The sequence below is a fragment of the Eleutherodactylus coqui genome, chromosome 12, assembly GCF_035609145.1.
Source record: "Eleutherodactylus coqui strain aEleCoq1 chromosome 12, aEleCoq1.hap1, whole genome shotgun sequence".
NCBI lineage: Eukaryota > Metazoa > Chordata > Amphibia > Anura > Eleutherodactylidae > Eleutherodactylus > Eleutherodactylus coqui.
In genome coordinates, this window is record NC_089848.1 from 939,152 (window position 1) to 959,808 (window position 20,657).

Here is a 20,657-nt window from a genome sequence, read left to right on the forward strand (position 1 = left end):
ACACGTCACATGCAGATTGGGCTCAGTGATCCATCTGGCTGCTGATCACTGACTCAGTGTGCTACCAAATTAAGTTCCTTATCTATAGTATATACACTGGAGACCATTGGGGTGAACGCCAATTAACTTATCACCTTGAGTTTGGATTGTGGGAAGTAAACGGAGTACCCCAAGAAAACCCACATAAACTTGGGGTGCGTATACAGTCTCCATAGAGATGTTGTCCTTGGCCATACTCAAGCCCAAGGCGCTGGTGCTACAAGGCAACAGGACTAGCCACTGAGCCAACGTGCTGCTCACTGAGCCACTCTGCATACATGTTCTTTTCTGTAGTGAAGGTCAAGGAAGCGACTAGCAGACACTTCTGTTTATTCCCTTCTCCTCTCTTCTGTCCTTCTCATCCTGCACATTGACTTACAAGTGTGTCAATGAGTCCCCTAAAAGGAATTACTGTAGATTGCTGGGAGTTCCACAAGTGGGACCCCCGCTAGTCACTAGAATGGGGATTCCCAGTCCTACTTTCATCCTCCGCACACAGCTCCAGTGAGAAGGTGAAGACCGTGGAGGTCGAGCGTCGGACAATGCTGAGACAAGCTTTACCTGCTGAAGTATTTGGGTAACATCAATGTCATTATTCTCGGCCCCAAAAGATGAATCCCGCCTCCACATCCACCAGTCTTGTCTGATTCCTGGTTCTGCCATCGTAGTGGAATGACAATCAAATACAGGCGAAGCGTCGTCAGTCATTAGTAATCCTCATCTACGGTGTGGGCTTCTGCGAGGTCTAGCCATACAGTTGGCATGTGTGACCTTCCACAGATCCCAGTGGTCCGGACGTAGCGCGTTCTCATCATGGATTGCTTTATACATATCTCTGCGGCGCTGTAACAGACCGGCTCCATCTTGCAGAGAGGTAACCGTTAGACTGTAAATATATGTATATACTTAAGAAATAACTTTGGCGCGCGAGGACAATGTGTTTATCTTACTGTAATCTAACAATCCCATAATTGGTTCTATTCCCGGGTGGATGTATACAAAGTGCCGCATAAAACCATCACCCAGCTTTCTGTCATAACTTCTTCTAATGGCTGGACATCCAATATCCGTGTGCATGCTAGCATCAACCTTTCTTATTACGATTCTGTTTATACGGGGGAAGTGAACCTGGGGCCAGCTCAGACTTCACATATGGAGACCTGCTCATGGTTCTCCTCCACTTTATGTCACTTAACCCTTTGCAATCCAATTTTGGATTCAGGGTTTCCTAGGGGGCTTTCTATTTCTGCCATTATACAATGGTGCCATCTGCTGGCTAGAACCAGTACTGCGGCATGTGACATGCTGGAGAGGCCCCCGACAACAGAGCGGCAAGTAATCTACAGTAAGAATACCCTGCTGGACGTCTTCCAACATCAGAGCTGTACAGCCTTCAATCAGAATGTCTTTAGACATCAGACAGTGGATTGGAAAGGGTTAAAAGCACAATTGAGTTTGTTGAATTAGAAATGAACAAAAAGTTCAAACAGCCCATTCTTTTTCATAAACTTTTCTAAGGGTCTGTAACCTCTCCTCTACCAGCCCACATGGAATAATCTTTATTTGTAAAGCGCCAACCTATTCCACAGTGCTTTTGATGCATGCGGGACCTCAGTCAGGACGGGGTGGGGTGGTACAGGAGGTATGGGGGCAGGGAGTGTACATAATGGGTGTAATTTGAGGGGGGGGGACTAAATCAGGAGAGTCGGTATGCTTCTTTGAAGAGGTGCATCTTTAGAGCACGTCTAAAATTTTGTGCATCGAGAATAGTCCGGATGTCTTGAGGTAGAGCGTTCCATAGGATCAGTCCTGGAGACGAGCGTGTCAGGATCATATTAGGGGAATGTCTTTTCTGACTGTGTTGGCAGAGCGCAGCGCACGGGATGGGTGATGTATGGACAGGAGGGAGGCGATGTATGGTGGTGCGGCACCATGGACAGCTCTGTGGGTGAGGGTGATGAGTTTAAATTGAGTTCTGTAATACATGGGCAGCCAATGCAGTGACTGGCACAGGGCAGAGGCACAAGAGGAGCAGCTGGATAGGAAAATGAGTCTGGCTTCCTCATTTAGTATGGATTGGAGAGGGGAGCGTCTGGTGCTGGGAAGCCCAATGAGCAGCAAGTGGCAGTAGTCGAGTCTGGAATGGATGAGGGCGACCACGAGTGTCTTGAGCAGTTGCGCATAGGCGGCAGCGTGTGAGCAAGTCTCTCTTCACTACTTCCACAAGTAAATTGTAGATCCCCATTAGGATGAGCTCCATGTCTGGCAATGTCATCCAGTGTGCTACTTGTGCAATGTATGCGGTCCTTGATCAGCCGAGGTCTTTACACATTGTTCACCCGGAGTGCCCAGGTCACCTTCATCTAGTTTGGTATGCTTCACCACTTGTGTCTTGTTTTTACAATTCTTCACTCCTGCCACCGGTCATTGGACCCGGCTCTTGCGTTTTCTTTGTACCAGCATCATTATCGGGACTCTTCCACAAGCCCTTCTTCTCTTTTACTTGCTGTCTGAACTGGCTCCTAGACCTCACTAGTCTCTGAACACTCTTTTCAGCAACATAACTCTGTGCTGCCCAGCCTTTCATCTTCATGCTTGAATTCTTGGCCAACGTTTGGAACAGCCCCTTTTCCTGGGACATCATTTTCAGGGTGTGTGTCAAAGTTAACACTTCGGTCTCTTTCATACAGACCCTTTCTTCAGCACGCTCACATTCAGTGACATATCTTGCAGACCTGATTTTCTCCCCTGTAAGCTGCTGTCCTTAAAGGGTTAACAAAAAGATGTAATTTATGCAACAGGTCACCTTCTCATGGCCCATGCCCTTTAGGGTCTTCTCCATGAAGGACATTTTCTATGGCTGCATTCAAGTTTTAAGGTATCCTAAGTTTTCCTTGGGAATAGGAGCCAATAGAAACCTGGGACATATTTAAAAGCTGTAGGCGTTCTGTGGGCCGAGCGAGACGTCTGTCAGAATCTATGTGACGGCGGCCGGAGTTAGAAGCCTGTTCAGTAGCTAAAGCATTCCAAGAATGGTGTGGAGTCATCCGTTTTCTTCAGTTGCGAGGAATGACAACCATCCACATTCGTGGTCAGTTGGGCGAGACATGGAAAATGTGCAACACTTCAAAGAAGGCCAAAACGTTGTGTGAGAACCAACCACAGTGTTACGGTATCCTACCCACCGCTACGCCAGCCGGGGTTGCCCTAGAAATTACCCGCAACCCCCTGTCCCTGCCTACTTGCCTCTACTCCTAGCTAACCCAAGGCGGGCAACTGGGCGGCGGTCCCTACTCTTACTAGGGACCGAGAGGGGACACTGGCATGCCAAGATGTAGCAAGGTAGAATACTGACAGGATGGGCAGATGATACAACCAACAGAAAAATACAAGCAGACCGAGGCAGATGGGAGAACCTGGCAGATATGACAGAACGAGCTGACAACGCTGGAGACCAACAGAGGCAGGATGCTAGCACGCTGAAGGGAACCAAATAACTGGCAGTGAATGCAGGTCACTGCCAGCCTTAAAAACACAAGCCCAGGGGCGGAGAGAGGGAGACACTCACTCCCACAGCACCAATTTAAAAGGTGCTAATGCACAGGGCTGACTACAGGTGCGCACGGCGCCGCACGGACCCGCGAGCGCGCGCTGCGCACCAACAGCACCACGCCGACCAGCCACGTGCACCCTCGGCAGCCGGACAACAAGCCGGGGGGATGCGCCCCGGGAGGACTTGTAGCCACCACATGTTAACACACAGAAGCCTCGGTCACGCCCCAGCCGGTCTGATTACACAAGTGGTCATGGAGGACCACCGATAACTGTGGAAGAGATTGGCTGCACAGTCAGCATTTCCGTAGGATCTGTGCACACTATTCTAAAGAGGTGGACAGTTTCCACCAGGTCGGGCTGTGAATGCTGACCGACGATCACAAGGCTGCGTATGGGCGGTCTTGACACATGATGACTGATTGACTTGTCACAATGGATGAGATGTGGATGCCGTTTGTAAATCCTGAAACCAAACGGCAGTCAGAACAATGGAAGCACACTGACTCCTACCTCCTCTTCCCACTCAGCCCTCCAGACAGCTCCCCTGCTGAATCTGTTCTTGGCTCTTGTTTCCCATTTAGCTCCACCATGCACTAATTGGACTTCCTATATAAGCCTGGCTGTGCCCCTCCCTCATTGTGTGCCCTGAGCCTTTAACCAAGGACTCCCTCTGCGTGTCTGTCTTACAACCCCGGCTGCCTCCCTGACTACGTCCCTGCTTATACCTTCTGCGCTGCACCGGACCTCTGCCTCGCCCGATGCCGCTACCCTCAGGAGACTCCAGTCCTGCGCCAGAATCGTGGCGGTGGTAGAGGTCTAGGGCTGCTGCGGGAGGGAGCGCTCATGCTTACTACTTGTAAGGAAGCAAAGCGCAGCTCAGTTTTGTACATAGAATAAGGCTGAGTCATTAGAGGAGTGCAAGAAGATGTGACTGGGAGCTACAGTTTTTGGAGATACTTTTTAAATAAGTTTCTAATTAACTTTAGTAAAAGTGAACATTTCTGTAATTTCATCAGACAATTTATGTTGGGCTGAAGCTTCCAGACTGTTTCAGATGGTCGTTTGCCATTATTAACAAGTGATATTTAGATTGCAGTGGATGAACAGAAGGCATGGACAGTGTGAAGTACTGACATATGGCAGGCCTGCCGGCTAGTCTCAGCTGTGCTCCTCAAATGTTGTTCTTCCTCTTCCTACTTCTTTCTGAGATTTTATGAAGCAAACTTGTATATTTTTACAACTTCAGTTATCCTCTTGTCAAAATATGTCTGATATTATGTAGCAGGGCAGTGTTAGGAGGAAATGTGCGGAGATGTTATGATTGCAATTGGAAACTGCAGCTTTACAATTGTGTGCTTGCCCTGCAGCAAAGGCCATGAGCTCCGCGCCCCCCAGATGTTAGCAAGCATTCGCCTCATGCCACTTATATGTTCGCCCGAGCTGGCACATATACGTTGAGCCCCCAATGCCATTGGGGGGGGGGGGACAGTTTAGTTCTGCTAAGTGGTCTCCCTCTCCTGCATCGGCTCTCAGCAAGAGGGGGAAACGGGATGGGAGCAGGTCATCGGCCAGCAGTGGGAAAGGGTGGAAGCTTACGAACTAGCCCCGCCCCCTCCCATTGCAAACAGCCAACAAGGGGCGGAGAGAAGCAGGGAAGTGACCTCCCTACAGGACAATGATCCCAAGCATTCCATGGAGTCTACCAAGACTTGATTTCAAAAGAGGTCCTGCAAAATTCTGGATTGGCCGTCACAGCCGCCTGACTTGAACCCCATAAAAAAATCTTTGGTGGAATTTGAAGAAGGTGGTTGTAGCATGCAAACCCAAGAATATTAGTGACCTGGAGACCATTCATCCACCAGGAATGGGCTAAGGCTCCTCGTGAATGCTTACAGAAGCTGGTGTCTGGCTATGCATCAAGGTTGTAGCAAGTTGTAATGGCAAAAGAGACTCTACTAAGTTCTAAAGGCACTTATTATGTAGGGGTTGAATAAGCCTGAAACTGAAGTTGTCATTAAATGTAGCATTCTGTGTTGAATTTGAAGAAACCTGTTGCAGCTTGTTGGTCGCGACAGTCTCGTAGCATGGTGGCCGCGATGCAGGGTCAGACCTGTTGCCCTGTTGCTATGCAGGACAAGGGTTAATACACATTGTGCAGAGATTGCTTGTTGCTATCTCTCTGTAGGTTGCATGGTTACAGGCTGACTATTAGTCATACCTGGGAGATGGTTGGGGATTCTCCAGTGGCTCTTCCTATCAGCAGGTGTAGAAAGCTTTATATTCATACCCCGCCCTATCCTCCTTGCTGGTTATTCAGTTCACTAGAGGATAGGTTGGAGTAGGATGAGGCCTCTATGCTGGGTGATAAGCTTCCATTGCAGATAAGTGCTGCTGTATCCGTTCTGTTGTTTTTTGGTTACCCATATGGTTTTGCATTGCTGTGTCAGTCCATTACTCCAGGGGTTCCTGCAGGGATAGTCAGGGCCCAGAAGAAGACAGCGGTCTGTCGTTATCAGAACAATAACTCTGCTTGCAGGCAGGGACTCCTCACTTCCCTGTTTGGTAGGGACAGGTTTTTCCATCTCCTGGAGTGGTGCTCACTGTCCAGCATGGTGTATGATACTTGTATTCAGTGTGAACATCACCCTGCGCCCGTGCTGAGCCCGGGGCTCTTGTGCCGCACAGACGTGACAAAACCACTTGTTATATTAGTTCTGTTCAGCTATTTAAATGTTTTTGTTCTTGGTTTTTGTTTGTATTTTTTGCAAACAGCTGAAAGTTTGTCAGTTTGGGAAATAAGCCTAATCTGCAATGCAGGTTGGATGAATAATTTTGGCTGCAGCTGTAGCTTGAGAAAAGCTCCTACCTTGGAGCTGAAGCGTTGCCACATTTTGACGTCTTTTTGCAATTCCTATATGGAGGAATACAAAGTATTTGATGCTTGACCTGCTGCCGCACGCCCTCTGTCCTGGATTTCTGCATTGTGGGCCTTGGATCCGTCCCTCAGCCCGGCGTGCAGCTCCAACCATACGGACTTGGTTCTGATTGTGAGTGCTGCTGATAACTTTGTATCTTCATTGTGGCAATGAAGCACGTCTTGTGTATTTCCAGCTTCTTTCCACTCTCCCCTGTAGTCCACCTAAAAGATTCACGAAAAAGGTTATCTATATATATAAAATTGAATGCATGTGTGTCTGTCTGTGTGCGTGCGTGTCTGTCTGTCTGTCTGTGTGTGTGTCTGTCTGTTTGTCCTTTATGCGCTACTACACCATTCATCCGATCGCCATGAAACTTTGGGAAGTTGTTGGGTACACTCCTGGGATTTGTCACCGTGACAGAAAGGAAAACCCTGTGTGTCAACCAGCCTATCACCGAGGGAATCACTAAAATGTAACTTTTTAGGTAAAGATAAAAATAAAAATGTATAAAAGGCGTGGACTCTTATTCCAGTTACACTCCTACTGGACAAGTAGATATTCTAACAGTAGTAAGTCCATATAAGTATATACCAGATGATGCGCTAGGTTCTAACTCCACAACCACAATGACCCCATCTATATTGTTGGTGTATGGGTCGAGATATATATTATGGTTGTGTACAGCTCCACGTGTATAAATGGCCACAAGGGCTAACAAAGCACAATGTAGGTTATATTTTCTGTATTTATACGTTGGAGCCGATAAATGGGTAAAGGCCAGAATAATAAATGTAACCCCCGTCTGGCAGAGTATTGAGGCATATATTAATGCCCAGGAAATATAGCATCAATCAGGTATATACTATGTGGTATATCCCCTATTATGGTGGATTATACCCTGATGCGATAACCAGCTATAGTAAACACGGTCACTAATTTCATCTATATAGTGACTCGCTTGACTGACGTCATTTAGCGTGTTTATCTAGTTTATATAAAAGCTGGCAAATAGACTGCAGCGCTGAGTGGTCTGTAACTAGGAGTTACATGGTGCAAGGACATATTACAGCACCAAACGTTCCTTTTATTTTACCACATTCCCATTAGGGACAGACACAGCGGAGAGTCTTAGACCAGGGTCATTATCTCATAAGACCCTGTCACATGGACTAAACACTGCTGAGTGCAGCTAATAAAAACAGCTGATCACTGCTTCACTAGAGATGAATGCCGCTGTTTGTGAGATTTTATAATCACCAGCAGCTACGAGCAGCTGAACTGAAGAGGGTTCAATAAGATATATAATGAACCCTCTTTGTCAGTAACTGCTGCATTCACTATCACCATTTAAGCATAGATAGCCCGATATACAATGATGTGGACATCTGTGGCATGTCAAGCACAACAATGAGGCTATCTTAGGCTGGCTAACACCATAATAGGGGATATACCACATAGTATATACCTGATTGATGCTATATTTCCTGGGCATTAATATATGCCTCAATACTCTGCCAGACGGGGGTTACATTTATTATTCTGGCCTTTACCCATTTATCGGCTCCAACGTATAAATACAGTAAATATAACCTACATTGTGCTTTGTTAGCCCTTGTGGCCATTTATACACGTGGAGCTGTACACAACCATAATATATATCTCGACCCATACACCAACAATATAGATGGGGTCATTGTGGTTGTGGAGTTAGAACCTAGCGCATCATCTGGTATATACTTATATGGACTTACTACTGTTAGAATATCTACTTGTCCAGTAGGAGTGTAACTGGAATAAGAGTCCACGCCTTTTATACATTGTTATTTTATCTTTACCTAATAAAAGTTATATTTTAGTGATTCCCTCGGTGATAGGTACACTCCTGGGAAGATCATAGGCATAGTACATTTATGCTACAATAAATGGCGCGCGTGCGAGCGTCGTCGACAGTTACGCCCCCCCCCCCCCCCCCCCACGTAGATCTTTCGATTTCCATCATTGCCACTAATTCTCTCACTTCCCTGTGTCATAGAAACATGAAATTTGGCACGGGCATTGATTATGTCATAAATAGGAAAAGTTAATGGGTTCCAACTCGATTATTCAATTCTATGCACAAAAGAATTAGCGTCCAAATTTTACGTACAGAATCTATATCTTTCACTTCCTGATGTCATCTATGTATATATAAATGAATGTATGTCTGTCTGTCTGTCTGTCTGTCCTTTCTGCATTACTACACCATTCATCCGATCGCCATGAGACTTTGGGAAGTTGCTGAGTACACTCCTGGGAAGATTACTGGCATAGTACAACTATCCTACGATAGGTGGCGCGCGTGCGAGCTTCGTCGACAGTTATGCCCCCCAGACTAAGATCGTTTGATTTCCATCTCAAGCACAAAAGCAAAAGCCATAATGAGCAACAGAATGCGTGTTCAACTACAAAATGATGCATCCGCCAAACATTTCGCAAGACAATTGCTGGATACTGAGAATGCTGAGGTAAAATGAAAGCTGTGCTGTGATTGGTTGTTATATATTATACTGAGGTAACATGAAAGCTGCGCTGTGATTGGTTGTTATATATTATACTGAGGTAACATGAAAGCTGTGCTGTGATTGGTTGTTATATATTATACTGAGGTAACATGAAAGCTGCGCTGTGATTGGTTGTTATATATTATACTGAGGTAACATGAAAGCTGTGCTGTGATTGGTTGTTATATATTATACTGAGGTAACATGAAAGCTGTGCTGTGATTGGTTGTTATATATTATACTGCTGAGGTAACATGAAAGCTGTGCTGTGATTGGTTGTTATATATTATACTGAGGTAACATGAAAGCTGCGCTGTGATTAGTTGTTATATATTATACTGCTGAGGTAACATGAAAGCTGTGCTGTGATTGGTTGTTATATATTATACTGCTGAGGTAACATGAAAGCTGCGCTGTGATTGGTCGTTATATATTATCCTGCTGAGGTAACATGAAAGCTGCGCTGTGATTGGTTGTTATATATTATACTGAGGTAAAATGAAAGCTGTGCTGTGATTGGTTGTTATGTATTATACTGCTGAGGTAACATGAAAGCTGTGCTGTGATTGGTTGTTATATATTATACTGCTGAGGTAACATGAAAGCTGCGCTGTGATTGGTTGCTATATATTATACTGCTGAGGTAACATGAAAGCTGCGCTGTGATTGGTTGTTATATATTATACTGCTGAGGTAACATGAAAGCTGTGCTGTGATTGGTTGTTATGTATTATACTGCTGAGGTTACATGAAAGCTGCGCTGTGATTGGTTGTTATATATTATACTGAGATAACATGAAAGCTGCGCTGTGATTGGTTGTTATATATTATACTGAGGTAACATGAAAGCTGCGCTGTGATTGGTTGTTATATATTATACTGCTGACGTAACATGAATGCTGCGCTGTGATTGGTTGTTATATATTATACTGCTGAGGTAACATGAAAGCTGTGCTGTGATTGGTTGTTATATATTATACTGCTGAGGTAACATGAAAGCTGCACTGTGATTGGTTGTTATATATTATACCGTTGAGGTAACATGAAAGCTGTGCTGTGATTGGTTGTTATATATTATACTGAGGTAACATGAAAGCTGCACTGTGATTGGTTGTTATATATTATACTGAGGTAACATGAAAGCTGCACTGTGATTGGTTGTTATATATTATACTGCTGAGGTAACATGAAAGCTGCGCTTTGATTGGTTGTTATATATTATACTGAGGTAACATGAAAGCTGCGCTGTGATTGGTTGTTATATATTATACTGGGATAACATGAAAGCTGCGCTGTGATTGGTTGTTATATATTATACCGTTGAGGTAACATGAAAGCTGCACTGTGATTGGTTGTTATATATTATACTGGGGTAACATGAAAGCTGCGCTGTGATTGGTTGTTATATATTATACCGCTGAGGTAACATGAAAGCTGCGCTGTGATTGGTTGTTATATATTGTACTACTGAGGTTGCATGAAAGATGCGCTGTGATTGGTTGTTATATATTATACTGAGGTAACATGAAAGCTGCGCTGTGATTGGTTGTTATATATTATACTGAGGTAACATGAAAGCTGCGCTGTGATTGGTTGTTATATATTATACTACTGAGGTTGCATGAAAGATGCGCTGTGATTGGTTTCTATATATTATACTGAGGTAACAGGAAAGCTGTGCTGTGATTGGTTGTTATATATTATACAGCTGAGGTAACATGAAAGCTGCGCTGTGATTGGTTGTTATATATTATACTACTGAGGTTGCATGAAAGCTGCGCTGTGATTGGTTGTTATATATAATACCGCAGAGGTAACATGAAAGCTGCGCTGTGATTGGTTGCTATTTTTTATATTGCTGAGGCAGAATAAAAGTTGCGCTGTGATTGGTTGTTATTTCTCTTACTGCTGAGGTAACATGAAAGCTGCGCTGTGATTGGTTGTTATATATTATACAGCTGAGGTAACATGAAAGCTGCGCTGTGATTGGTTGTTATATATTATACTGAGGTAACATGAAAGCTGCGCTGTGATTGGTTGTTATATATTATACTACTGAGGTTGCATGAAAGCTGCGCTGTGATTGGTTGTTATATATTATACTACTGAGGTTGCATGAAAGCTGCGCTGTGATTGGTTGTTATATATTATACAGCTGAGGTAACATGAAAGCTGCACTGTGATTGGTTGTTATATATTATACTGGGGTAACATGAAAGCTGCGCTGTGATTGGTTGTTATATATTATACTGCTGAGGTAACATGAAAGCTGCGCTGTGATTGGTTGTTATATATTATACTACTGAGGTTGCATGAAAGATGCGCTGTGATTGGTTGTTATATATTATACAGCTGAGGTAACATGAAAGCTGCGCTGTGATTGGTTGTTATATATTATACTGAGGTAACATGAAAGCTGCGCTGCAATTGGTTGTTATCTAGATATATAAAAACGAATGAATGTACAGTATGTCTGTCTGTCTTCGCAGCAACGTGCGACGGGTAAGCTAGTCTATATATATAAAATTGAATGTATGTCTGTGTGTGTGTGTGTGTGTGTCTGTCTGTCTGTTTGTCCTTTATGCGCTACCACACCATTCATCCGATCGCCATGAAACTTTGGGAAGTTGTTGAGTACACTCCTGGGAAGATTATAGGCATAGTACATTTATGCTATGATAAATGGTGCGCGTGCGAGCGTCGTCGACAGTTACGCCCCCCCCCCCCCCGTGTAGATCGTTCGATTTCCATCATTGCCACTAATTCTCTCACTTCCCGATATTGTAGAAACGTGAAATTTGGCACGAGCATTGATTATGTCATAAATAGGAAAAGCTAATGGGTCCCAACTCGATTATTCAATTCTATGCGCAAAAGAATTAGCGTCCAAATTTTACGTACAGAATGTAATTTTCTCACTTTCCGGTGTCATAGAAATGGGAAACTTGGCACGAGCATTGATTATGTCATTAATAGGGAAAGCTAATGGGTCCCAACTCGATTATTCAATTCTATGCGCAAAAGAATTGGCATCCAAATTTTACGTGCGGAATGTAATTTTCTCACTTTCCGGTGTCATAGAAACGGGAAACTTGGCACGAGCATTGATTATGTCATTAATAGGAAAAGGTAATGGGTCCCAACTCAATTATTCAATTCTAAGCGCCAAAGAATTAGCGTCCAAATTTTACGTACGGAATCTAATTTTCTCGCTTCCCAATGTCATAGAAACTTGAAATTTGGCACGAGCATTGATTATGTCATAAATAGGAAAAGGTAATGGGTCCCAACTCAATTATTCAATTCTAAGCACAAAATAATTAGCGTCCAAATTTTACGTACGGAATCTAATTCTCTCACTTCCTGATGTCATCTATATATATAAAAAGGAATGTATGTCTGTCTGTCTGTCTGTCCTTTATGCATTACTACACCATTCATCTAATCGCCATGAAACTTTGGGAAGTTGTTGAGTTCACTCCTGGGAAGATTACTGGCATAGTACATCTATCCTACGATAGGTGGCGCACGTGCGAGCATCGTCGACAGTTATGCCCCCCAGAGAAAGATCATGTGATTTCCATCTCAAGCACAAAAGCAAAAGGCATTACGAGCAACGGGATGCGTGTTCAACTACAAAATGATGCATCCGCCGAACGTTTCGCAAGACAATTGCTGGATATTGAGAATGCTGAGGTAAATTGAAAGCTGTGCTGTGATTGGTTGCTATTTCTTATACTGCTGAGGTAACATGAAAGCTGTGCTGTGATTGGTTGCTATATATTATACTGCTGAGGTAACATGAAAGCTGCTGTGCTGTGATTGGTTGTTATATATTATACCGCTGAGGTAACATGAAAGCTGCGCTGTGATTGGTTGTTATATATTATACTGAGGTAAAATGAAAGCTGTGCTGTGATTGGTTGTTATATATTATACCGTTGAGGTAACATGAAAGCTGTGCTGTGATTGGTTGTTATGTATTATACAGCTGAGGTAACATGAAAGCTGCGCTGTGATTGGTTGTTATATATTATACTAAGGTAACATGAAAGCTGCGCTGTGATTGGTTGTTATATATTATACTAAGGTAACATGAAAGCTGCGCTGTGATTGATTGTTATATATTATACTGCTGAGGTAACATGAAAGCTGCGCTGTGATTGGTTGTTATATATTATACTGAGGTAAAATAAAAGCTGCGCTGTGATTGGTTGTTATATATTATACCACTGAGGTAACATGAAAGCTGTGCTGTGATTGGTTGTTATATATTATACAGCTGAGGTAACATGAAAGCTGCGCTGTGATTGGTTGTTATACATTATACCGTTGAGGTAACATGAAAGCTGTGCTGTGATTGGTTGTTATATATCATACAGCTGAGGTAACATGAAAGCTGCACTGTGATTGGTTGTTATATATTATACTGGGGTAACATGAAAGCTGCGCTGTGATTGGTTGTTATATATTATACTGCTGAGGTAACATGAAAGCTGCGCTGTGATTGGTTGTTATATATTATACTACTGAGGTTGCATGAAAGATGCGCTGTGATTGGTTGTTATATATTATACCGCTGAGGTAACATGAAAGCTGCGCTGTGATTGGTTGTTATATAATATACTGAGGTAACATGAAAGCTGCGCTGTGATTGGTTGTTATATATTATACCGCTGAGGTAACATGAAAGCTGCACTGTGATTGGTTGTTATATATTATACCTCTGAGGTAACATGAAAGCTGTGCTGTGATTGGTTGTTATATATTATACTGCTGATGTAACATGAAAGCTGTGCTGTGATTGGTTGTTATATATGATACTGAGGTAACATGAAAGCTGCGCTGTGATTGGTTGTTATATATTATACTGAGGTAAAATGAAAGCTGTGCTGTGATTGGTTGTTATATATTATACCGTTGAGGTAACATGAAAGCTGTGCTGTGATTGGTTGTTATGTATTATACAGCTGAGGTAACATGAAAGCTGCGCTGTGATTGGTTGTTATATATTATACTAAGGTAACATGAAAGCTGCGCTGTGATTGGTTGTTATATATTATACTAAGGTAACATGAAAGCTGTGCTGTGATTGGTTGTTATATATCATACAGCTGAGGTAACATGAAAGCTGCACTGTGATTGGTTGTTATATATTATACTGGGGTAACATGAAAGCTGCGCTGTGATTGGTTGTTATATATTATACTGCTGAGCTAACATGAAAGCTGCGCTGTGATTGGTTGTTATATATTATACTACTGAGGTTGCATGAAAGATGCGCTGTGATTGGTTGTTATATATTATACAGCTGAGGTAACATGAAAGCTGCGCTGTGATTGGTTGTTATATATTATACAGCTGAGGTAACATGAAAGCTGCGCTGTGATTGGTTGTTATATATTATACTACTGAGGTTGCATGAAAGATGCGCTGTGATTGGTTGTTATATATTATACAGCTGAGGTAACATGAAAGCTGCGCTGTGATTGGTTGTTATATATTATACAGCTGAGGTAACATGAAAGCTGCGCTGTGATTGGTTGTTATATATTATACTACTGAGGTTGCATGAAAGATGCGCTGTGATTGGTTGTTATATATAATACCGCAGAGGTAACATGAAAGCTGCGCTGTGATTGGTTGCTATTTTTTATATTGCTGAGGCAGAATAAAAGTTGCGCTGTGATTGGTTGTTATTTCTCTTACTGCTGAGGTAACATGAAAGCTGCGCTGTTATTGGTTGTTATATATTATACCACTGAGGTAACATGAAAGCTGCACTGTGATTGGTTGTTATATATTATACTGCTAAGGTAACATGAAAGCTGCGCTGTGATTGGTTGTTATATATTATACTGCTAAGGTAACATGAAAGCTGCGCTGTGATTGGTTGTTATATATTATACTGAGGTAACATGAAAGCTGCGCTGCAATTGGTTGTTATCTAGATATATAAAAACGAATGAATGTATGTCTGTCTGTCTTCGCAGCAACGTGCGACGGGTAAGCTAGTCTATATATATAAAATTGAATGTATGTCTGTGTGTGTGTGTGTCTGTCTGTCTTCGCAGCAACGTGTGACGGGTAAGCTAGTCTATATATGTAAAATTGAATGTATGTCTGTCTGTGTGTGTGTCTGTCTGTCTGTTTGTCCTTTATGCGCTACTACACCATTCATCCGATCGCCATGAAACTTTGGGAAGTTGTTGAGTACACTCCTGGGAAGATTATAGGCATAGTACATTTATGCTATGATAAATGGTGCGCGTGCGAGCGTCGTCGACAGTTACGCGCCCCCCCCCATGTAGATCGTTCGATTTCCATCATTGCCACTAATTCTCTCACTTCCCGATATTGTAGAAACGTGAAATTTGGCACGAGCATTGATTATGTCATAAATAGGAAAAGCTAATGGGTCCCAACTCGATTATTCAATTCTATGCGCAAAAGAATTAGCGTCCAAATTTTACGTACAGAATGTAATTTTCTCACTTTCCGGTGTCATAGAAACGGGAAACTTGGCACGAGCATTGATTATGTCATAAATAGGAAAAGCTAATGGGTCCCAACTCGATTATTCAATTCTATGCGCAAAAGAATTAGCGTCCAAATTTTACGTACAGAATGTAATTTTCTCACTTTCCGGTGTCATAGAAACGGGAAACTTGGCACGAGCATTGATTATGTCATTAATAGGGAAAGCTAATGGGTCCCAACTCAATTATTCAATTCTATGCGCAAAAGAATTAGCGTCCAAATTTTACGTACGGAATCTAATTTTCTCGCTTCCCAATGTCATAGAAACTTGAAATTTGGCACGAGCATTGATTATGTCATAAATAGGAAAAGTTAATGGGTCCCAACTCGATTATTCAATTCTATGCACAAAATAATTAGCGTCCAAATTTTACGTACGGAATCTCTCACTTCCTGATGTCATCTATATATATAAAAAGGAATGTCTGTCTGTCTGTCTGTCTGTCTGTTTGTCCTTTATGCATTACTACACCATTCATCTAATCGCCATGAAACTTTGGGAAGTTGTTGAGTTCACTCCTGGGAAGATTACTGGCATAGTACATCTATCCTACGATAGGTGGCGCACGTGCGAGCATCGTCGACAGTTATGCCCCCCAGAGAAAGATCATGTGATTTCCATCTCAAGCACAAAAGCAAAAGGCATTACGAGCAACGGGATGCGTGTTCAACTACAAAATGATGCATCCGCCGCACGTTTCGCAAGACAATTGCTGGATATTGAGAATGCTGAGGTAAAATGAAAGCTGCGCTGTGATTGGTTGCTATTTCTTATACTGCTGAGGTAACATGAAAGCTGTGCTGTGATTGGTTGTTATATATTATACTGAGGTAACATGAAAGCTGTGCTGTGATTGGTTGCTATATATTATACTGCTGAGGTAACATGAAAGCTGCTGTGCTGTGATTGGTTGTTATATATTATACTGAGGTAACATGAAAGCTGTGCTGTGATTGGTTGTTATATATTATACTGAGGTAACATGAAAGCTGCGCTGTGATTGGTTGTTATATATTATACTGAGGTAACATGAAAGCTGTGCTGTGATTGGTTGTTATATATTATACTGAGGTAACATGAAAGCTGTGCTGTGATTGGTTGTTATATATTATACCGCTGAGGTAACTTGAAAGCTGCTATCTAGATATATAAAAGCGAATGTATGTATGTATGTATGTCTTCGCAGCAACGCGCGATGGGTAAGCTACTATTCTATAAATCTCTATGATTTTAGTCCTTCATTCAATGAGAATTCTCATCTCAATGATTCCACAAACTAAAACCTTTTTACCAGCTCTGAGAATACATGTTAGTCATTTACTTATCAACTGCTGAGATTCCTGGCCTAAAGTTAGTAGCACTGATGGAGGATGCGCCAGGATGCGTCTGGGCAGAAATGGACTATTAACCTGACGCCCGTCGTGCCATCGAACATCTGTAAGGGCATTAAAAGCTTCAGTTCTTCTATGGTTTCCTGGCTGTTGTTTGTCATTTCTTGTATGAGCAAATTAACTTTACTTTTACACCATGTCTCATATCTATCTATCTATCTATCTATCTATCTATCTATCTATCTCCTATCTATCTATCTATCTATCTCCTATCTATCTATCTCATATCTATCTATATACTATCTATCTATCTATCTATCTACCTCATATCTATCTATCTACAGTATCTATCTATCTATCCATCTCATATCTTCATATCTATCTATCTCATATCTATCTATCTATCTATCTCATATCTATATATCTCCTATCTATCTATCTATATACTATCTATCTGTCTCATATCTATCTATCTATCTATCTATCTATCTCCTATCTATCTATCTCTCTCTCCTATCTATCTATCTATCTATCTATCTCCTATCTATCTATCTCCTATCTATTTATCTCCTATCTATCTATCTAATCCATCTATCTCCTATCTTATCTATCTCCTATCTATCTATCTCATATCTATCTATCTATCTATCTCATATCTATCTATCTCCTATCTATCTATCTATCTATCTATCTCATATTTATCCATCTCCTATCTATCTATCTCCTATCTATCTATCTATCTATCTATCTCACATCTGTCTATCTCCTATCTATCTATCTATCTATTTATCTCCTATCTTTCTCCTATCTACCTATCTATCTATCTCCTATCTTTCTCCTATCTATCTATCTATCTATCTCCTATCTTTCTCCTATCTATCTATCTATCTATCTATCTCATGTCTATCTATCTCCTACCTATCTATCTATCTCATGTCTATCTATCTCTCTATCTATCTCCTATCTATCTCCTATCTGTCTATCTATTTATCTATCTATCTATCTCATATCTATCTATCTATCTATCTATCTATCTCATATCTATCTATCTCCTATCTATCTATCTCCTATCTATCTCATATCTATCTATCTCCTATCTATCTCATATCTATCTATCTCATATCTATCCATCTCCTATCTATCTATCTATCTATCTCACACCTGTCTATCTCCTATCTATCTATATATCTATCTATCTCATGTCTATCTATCTCCTATCTATCTATCTATTTATCTCCTATCTTTCTCCTATCTATCTCCTATCTTTCTCCTATCTATCTATCTATCTATCTATCTCATGTCTATCTATCGCATATCTATCTATCTATCTCATGTCTATCTATCTCCTATCTTTCTCCTATCTCCTATCTATCCATCTATCTATCTATCTATCTATATATCTATCTATGTATATCTAATATCTATCTATCTCCTATTTATCTATCTATCTATCTATCTATCTCATATCTATCTATCTACTATCTATCTATCTCCTATCTATCTCCTATCTATCTGTCTCATATCTATCTATCTATCTCCTATCTATCTATTTATCTCCTATCTATTTATCTCCTATCTATCTATCTATCTCCTATCTATTTATCTCCTATATATCTTTCTATCTAATCTATCTATCTCCTATCTATCTCCTATCTATCTATCTATCTATCTATCTCTCTCTTCTATCTATCTATCTCCTATCTATTTATCTCCTATCTATCTGTCTCCTATCTTATCTATCTATCTATCTCATGTCTATCTATCGCATATCTATCTATCTATCTATCTCATGTCTATCTATCGCATATCTATCTATCTATCTCATGTCTATCTATCTCCTATCTATCTATCTATCTCATGCCTATCTATCTCCTATCTATCTCCTAGCTATCTCCTATCTTTCTCCTATCTCCTATCTATTTCATATCTATCTCCTATCTATCTATCTCATGTCTATCTATCTATCTATCTATCTATCTCATGTCTATCTATCTCCTACCTACCTATCTATCTATCTATCTATCTATCTCATGTCTATCTATCTCTCTATCTATCTCCTATCTATCTCCTGTCTATCTATTTATCTATCTATCTCCTATCTATCTATCTCCTATCTATCTATCTCCTATCTATCTATCTCCTATCTATCTATCTCATATCTATCCATCTCCTATCTATCTATCTATCTATCTCCTATCTCCTATCTATCTCATGTCTATCTATCTCCTATCTATCTATCTATTTATCTCCTATCTTTCTCCTATCTATCTATCTATCTATCTATCTCCTATCTTTCTCCTATCTATCTGTCAATCTATCTATCTCATGTCTATCTATCTCCTATCTATCTATCTATCTATCTATCTCATGTCTATCTATCTCCTAGCTATCTCCTATCTTTCTCCTATCTCCTATCTATCTCATATCTATCTCCTATCTATCTATCTCATATCTATCTATCTCATATCTATCTATCTATCTCCTATCTCCTATCTATCTCATGTCTATCTATCTCCTATCTATCTATCTATTTATCTCCTATCTTTCTCCTATCTATCTATCTATCTATCTATCTATCTATCTATCTATCTATCTATCTATCTCCCTCCTATCTTTCTCCTATCTATCTATCTATCTATCTATCTATCTCATGTCTATCTATCTCCTATCTATCTCCTAGCTATCTCCTATCTTTCTCCTATCTCATATCTATCTATCTCCTATCTATCTATCTATCTTATATCTATCTATCTCATATCTATCTCTCTCATATCTATCTATCTATGTATATCTAATATCTATCTATCTATCTATCTATCTATCTCATATCTATCTATCTATCTCATATCTATCTATCTCATATCTATCTATCTACTATCTATCTATCTCCTATCTATCTATCTATCTATATACTATCTATCTATCTCCTATCTATCTGTCTCATATCTATCTATCTGTCTATCTCCTATCTATCTATTTATCTCCTGTCTATCTATCTATCTATCTATCTCCTATCTATCTATCTATCTCTTCTATCTATCTATCTATCTATCTATCTTTCTATCTCCTATCTATTTATCTCCTATCTATCTATCTCCTATCTATTTATCTCCTATCTATCTCCTATCTATTTATCTCCTATCTATCTATCTATCTATCTATCTATCTCCTATCTATCTATTTATCTCCTATCTATCTATCTCCTATCTATCTATCTCCTATCTATCTATCTATCTATCTATCTATCTCCTATCTATCTCCTATCTATTTATCTCCTATCTATCTATCTCCTATCTATCTATCTCCTATCTATCTATTTATCTCCTATCTATCTATCTATCTATCTCTTCTATCTATCTATCTATCTATCTATCTATCTATATATCTCCTATCTATTTATCTCCTATCTATCTATCTCCTATCTATCTATTTATCTCCTATCTATCTATCTCCTATCTATCTATCTCATATCTATCTATCTATCTATCTCCTATCTATCTCCTATCTATCTATCTATCTCCTATCTATCTATCTATCTATCTCCTATCTATCTATCTATCTCCTATCTATCTATCTATCTATCTATCTATCTATCTCCTATCTATCTATTTATCTCCTATCTATCTATCTCCTATCTATCTATTTATCTCCTATCTATCTATTTATCTCCTATCTATCTATCTCCTATCTATCTATCTCATATCTATCTATCTCCTATCTATCTCCTATCTAT

The 20,657-nt window shown here is 40.6% G+C and overlaps 1 protein-coding gene across 1 annotated transcript in view; it reads left to right on the forward strand.

The window, feature by feature from the left end:
- The window catches only part of ITGA9 (integrin subunit alpha 9), a 508,591-nt gene that overhangs the window by 441,498 nt on the left and 46,436 nt on the right, over window positions 1-20,657 (forward strand).